Here is a 5,803-nt window from a genome sequence, read left to right on the forward strand (position 1 = left end):
GGCCACACCGCCGGTCCATCTCGATTAGAGAGTGTGTTGACACCGGTTTTTTAACACTTTCAAGTGAAAATTGCGCCAAAAAATTGTTTTTAACCTTAAAGGGTTCCAATTTCAGCAATTGTTTTCAGTTTTTTTAATTATTACCTGTCTGCAGGAGAAACTAAAAAAAAGTTAAATGTTTCTTACAACTGCGCTATAGCGCATGGCGCAAAAGCGACACACCGCGCCAAAAATTGCAAACTTCCACAATTAATCTAGAAGGAACCACTGCGTCGATTGAAACCAAAGGAGCACCCCAGGCAACTGGTTCCTTAGAAATGCGCTTTTAAATAACATGGCGCAATAACGCAACACCGCCGCAAAATACTGCTAAGTTTTTCAATTAATTATGAAGGAACCACTGGGGCCAGTCGAACCAAATTCGCACCACACGTAAACTGAAGTCTCCTCTATCCCGTGCTGACAGCCGTATTTAGGTGCCGCAAATGGTTCCCCAACAATGGGCTCCAGAAGGGCACGGCGCAAACACGAAACACTGCGCCGAAAAATTGCAAATTTCTTTAATTAATTATGCAGGAACCACTTGGTCGAATTAAACCAAATTTGCAGCACAAGTAAACTCGGGGCTCCTCTATCGAGCGCTGAGGCCCATAATCGGGTGCCTTAAAGGGTTCCTGAGAAATGCGCTCCAGAACCCAAACACTGCGTCAAAAAATTTCAAACTTCCACAATTAATTATGCAGGAACCCCTAGCTCGAATTGAACCCAAATGCATAGTACAAGTAAACCGAGGATTCCTCCATCGACTGATAAAAGCGGCATTCCGGTACCACAACTGGTTCCTTAGAAATACGCTCCAGAAGGGCATGGCGCAAAAACGAAACACCGCAGGAAAAATTGCAAGTTTCCCCAATTAATTGTGAAGGAACCAGCGGCTCGAATGGAACCAAATTCACGCTGCAAGTAAACTGAAGATTCCTCTATCGACCGCTGAAGCCTTTATTCAGGTACCTTAAATGGTTCCTTAGAAATGCACTCCAGAAGATCATGGCGCAAAAACGAATACGCTCTCGAAAGTACGCAATTTGTATAGAAAATCCAAAAAAAAAAATCGAAAAAGCCAATCGATAGAGTAGCCAGAAAGGCGTAAAAAAGTAAAATTGACTTTTCCCCTAAAATGATCAATGCGCGAGTTACAGACGATTTTGGGATTTCATCGCAGAAAAATTGCAAATTTTTGACATTTTTTTGGCAGTTGAAATGTCGACTTGGCAACGCAACAAACCATTGGAGGGTTGCAATTGACCTTGCAAAGTTTTTGGGTTTTTTTTGGTTTCGGCCAGTGGCATTTGGGCGGTTTTCTTCGACCACGCCCTTAAGGGCTCCCAGTTTTTTCCCCATAGAAACAAACAGCGAATTTTCAAAAAATCAAGTGAGGTTTTCCAGGATGGGGCACAGCCCCATCCAACTCCCCCTCTAGGGGGATTTGCTGAAAACATTTTTGTTTGCCGGTGAAAATTAATTGAGTGACCCAGTCTCTGGGCTCCTTGCGCGATTGTCGCGTTTTATTTTTTTTCGCCCAAACCAGGCCCAAAATCGACAAACGTCGCTCTTCATAAAACATTCGGCCGTTCACAGGGAGTCTAGGGAACATTTTTGCAACGTCCTGGCGCAAGGAGTTTTCGCGACAATTCCGTCTAAAGTAATTGCGCCGCAAAATCGTCAATGTCTCCACAACCATGAACGACTCATCATTTCTACCAGCACCACTAGAAAGAGGAGCTCGAAAGGCATAAAAAAGGTGCAACTCACTTTCTGTCTAAAATGAACAATACGCGAGTTGGAGGCGATTTTTGGCGTTTACCGAAAAGAAATAGCAATTTTTGACATTTGAAATGTCAACTTGACAGCGGACAAACTGCGGTGGAGCGGCCACTCTGCAAGGTTTTCCTGTTTTTTTAGGCTCAAGCCAGTGGGGACGTGGTTTTTGGCCTACTTTGCTCGACCACGCCCTTAACGGCTTCCCAGATTTTTCCTTATACCACTGAATAGCGAATTTTTAAAAAATCAAGTGAGGTTTCCCGGGATGGGGCACAGCCCCATCCGGCTCCCCCCCTAGGGGGAATTGCAGAAAACATTTTTGTTTGCCGGTGAAAATTAATTGAGTGACCCAGTCTCTGGGCTCCTTGCGCGATTGTCGCGTTTTATTTTTTTTCGCCCAAACCAGGCCCAAAATCGACAAACGTCGCTCTTCATAAAACATTCGGCCGTTCACAGGGAGTCTAGGGAACATTTTTGCAACGTCCTGGCGCAAGTAGTTTTCGCGACAATTCCGTCTAAATTAATTGCGCCGCAAAATCGTCAATGTCTCCACAACCATGAACGACGCATCACTTCTACCAGCACCACTAGAAAGAGGAGCTCGAAAGGCATAAAAAAGATGCAACTCACTTTCTGTCTAAAATGAACAATACGCGAGTTGCAGGTGATTTTTGGCCTTTACCGAAAAGAAATAGCAATTTTTGACATTTGAAATGTCAACTTGACAGCGGACAAACTGCGGTGGAGCGGCCACTCTGCAAGGTTTTCCGGTTTTTTCAGGCTCAAGCCAGTGGGGACGTGGTTTTTGGCCTACTTTGCTCGACCACGCCCTTAACGGCTTCCCAGATTTTCCCTTATACCACTGAATAGCGAATTTTCAAAAAATCAAGTGAGGTTTGCCTGGATGGGGCACAGCCCCATCCGGCTCCCCCCCTAGGGGGAATTGTTGAAAACATTTTTGTTTGCACGTGAAAATTCGTCGAGCCCTTAAAACTCGGGGGTTTTTCGGTAAAACGCCTATGAAGCGCTCCACTGATTCTTAAAAAACTTCCATTGGACAATTTTTCCAAAACTGACATTTCACACATTAAGTGCAAGAAGAAAGTTAGGTTATACTTTGGGTTTCGGCCTTTCGGCTCATTCTTGACCATACTGGTCGTGCCAGACAGAAGGTTTTTTGGGCCACCCTGTACCCAATCAGGAAATCGCGGGCAGGGATGGAAGGAAAAGTTAAGCGGCGCTCGAACCGCTCGCGCTCTACGCCCCGAATAAATAGGGAAGCAGGTCAGACCGACGAGTTTCTAGGGTTAGAAGTGCGATTTTCATTTTCCTGTTGACGTTTTTCCGGGGATTTTCTGCGAAAAATTCAGTGGCCTGCTTCCGCAACACCGCTCGAGTGTCAAATCTGTCGACACCCTGCGTTGTTTCACTGCAGTGTCAAACACCCGTGAAGCTCCAAGTTGTGCGCCAAAAATTTGCGCAAGCCCCCGCTTTTGACGTCACAAACTGACAGATGTTCGTTGATCGGTGGCATGGCAACGCCTCCGGTCAACAGTTGACCTGTCAACTGTCGCACTGTGCCGCGCATTCAACCGGCGCGTGACGTACGTCAATCACTACAGGCAAAAGTGTCAGAATCGCCCGTCATTTGTCAGTTCCGGGTGACAGAACGGTGGCACTGCACCGGAAACTGGGGGGTTTTGGGGGCGCGGCCCCTCCAAGCGTGGAAACTCGCGGAAAATGCATTCCGGCCGGGCCGTACTGCGCATGTGGGCCGTCGGTTCAACGCACTCGCGTTTTTCCGGGATAGGTCAGGTCCAGTCGCGATGCGGCGGCCGGGAGCGAACGAGCTCAGAACCGCCCGCCGCTTCTGAGCCATTGAGCCGACAGCATGGGCGTGTTGCAGGTGCGTTTCTGATCCTCCCATCCTCTGATCCGCCACCCCCTATTCCCATTTTTCGCGTCGTGTAGCCATCAGCGGTTTCCCAACCTCAAACATTCAGTGTGTCCACCCTCAAAGTTCTGCTTACAACCTCAAAACATTGAGGGCATTAATCGGGTCATTGGTGCGCCCTACTTTCGCCACCCCCCACCACTCCCACTCCCCCGTTTGGGCGGCATAGTAAAGTGCGTAAGGTGTGAAAGGGGGGCTGCGTGGAGTGGGTGGGGGGGGGTTCGGTCGAGTTAACCTCACTTTTTGTTTCAGGACGCGCGCGGCAAGCGGCCCTTTAAATTATGGGACGGGCAGCGGAGCGTGCGCAAAGGGCTGGTGGTGGGGAGTCTGGAGGAGTTGGTGGCGCGCGGCCGTGACAAGTTGGGCGTCACGGCACAAGAGCCGGTAAGTAGAGCACTGTTTTATGGATAGAGTCAGGGAAGTTTTTCGCACAGTCAATGGCCTGTTTGCGCCGTAAGAGGGCCGTCGACTCCCCGCGGTGGGGTTGGGCGCTTTTCAACTTTGGGAAAATGCTGCAAGCCTTTCGGCCAATGAGAATCGCTTGAAATTTGGCACGTTGTCAGAGAAAAGCTCTGGCAACGAGGACGGAAAGTTTCAAGTTGGCACCTGCAGGAAGTTGGGAGTTGTGGCCTGGTAACGATAAGCGTGCCCAGTTGGACCTTTCCGAAGAATCACTTTTGGAAAATTCTAGAAAATCTCATTTCAACCAGAATTGACTGAAACTTCTCAAACTCCTCAGCTGGAGTTTCCGCAATGCAGCTGCAAAATTTCAAGCTTGTAGCGCCAGCAAGTTGGGAGTTGTGGCCTGTTAACGACAAACGTGCCCAGTTGGACCTTTCCGAAGAATCACTTTTGAAAAATTCTAGAAAATCTCATTTCAACCGGAATTGACTGAAACTTTTCAAACTCCTCAGCTGGAGTTTCCGCAATGCAGCTGCAAAATTTCAAGCTTGTAGCGTCAGCAAGTTGGGAGTTGTGGCCTGTTAACGACAAGCGTGCCCAGTTGGACCTTTCCGAAGAATCACTTTTGGAAAATTCTAGAAAATCTCATTTCAACCCGAATTGACTGAAACTTCTCAAACTCCTCAGCTGGAGTTTCCGCAATGCCGCTACAAAATTCGAAGCATGTAGCTGCAGGAAGTTGGGAGTTGTGGCCTGTTAACGACAAGCGCGCCCAGTTGGACCAATCGAAACTTTCACGTTTTGAAAATTCTAGAAAATCCAATTTGATCTCAAACTGAGTAAAACTCGTCAGACGCCTTCAATGGGGCTTCCTCTATGCAGATGCCAAATTTCAAGTTGGTATCAGCAGGAAGTTGGGAGTTGTCGCCTCTAAACGACAAGCGCGCCCAGTTGGACCATTCGAAACTTTCACGTTTGGAAAATTCTAGAAAATCGAATTTCGACTGAAATTGACTAAAGCTCGTCAGACACCTTAACTGGAACTTCTGCTATAAAGATGCGAAATTTCAACTTTCTATCTGCAGGAAGTTGGGAGTTGCTGACCCGCATAGACAGACGTGCTCATTTGGATTATTGCAAAGTTTCAACTTTGACAAATTCTAGAAACTCTCTGAAAGTCCCAAACAGATTAAAACTCCCGACGCTTCCAAAAGCAACGGGTTCTGCGCAATGTCGTTAAATCTCAAGTTTCTTTCTGCAGGAAGTTGCAAGTTGGGAACTGTTCTAGACCGACAGGCCTACTCGCTACATACAAAAGTTTCAGGTTTAGAAAATTCTAGAAAGTGTCTTTGTGATGCTGCTACCTTGAAACTTCGCAGATGTTTAAAGCCAAATTTCCTCCGTGAAGTTGCAAAAAGAGAAGTTTTAATCTCCAGAACGTCGGGAGTTGCAGCTGCTCATAGAGAGACGTGCTCAATTGGATCAATGCAAAGTTTCAACTTTGAAAAATTCTATAAACATTCTGGAAGTCTTCAAACGGATAAACACTCCCGACGCTTTCAAAAGCAACGTCTTCTGCCCAATGTTGCCAAATCTCAAGTTTCTATATGAAGGATGTTGGGAGTT

The sequence above is a fragment of the Dendroctonus ponderosae genome, unplaced genomic scaffold (genome assembly GCF_020466585.1).
Source record: "Dendroctonus ponderosae isolate FM_Combo_2020 unplaced genomic scaffold, Dpon_F_20191213v2 Dpon_F_20191213_12, whole genome shotgun sequence".
NCBI classification, from domain to species: domain Eukaryota; kingdom Metazoa; phylum Arthropoda; class Insecta; order Coleoptera; family Curculionidae; genus Dendroctonus; species Dendroctonus ponderosae.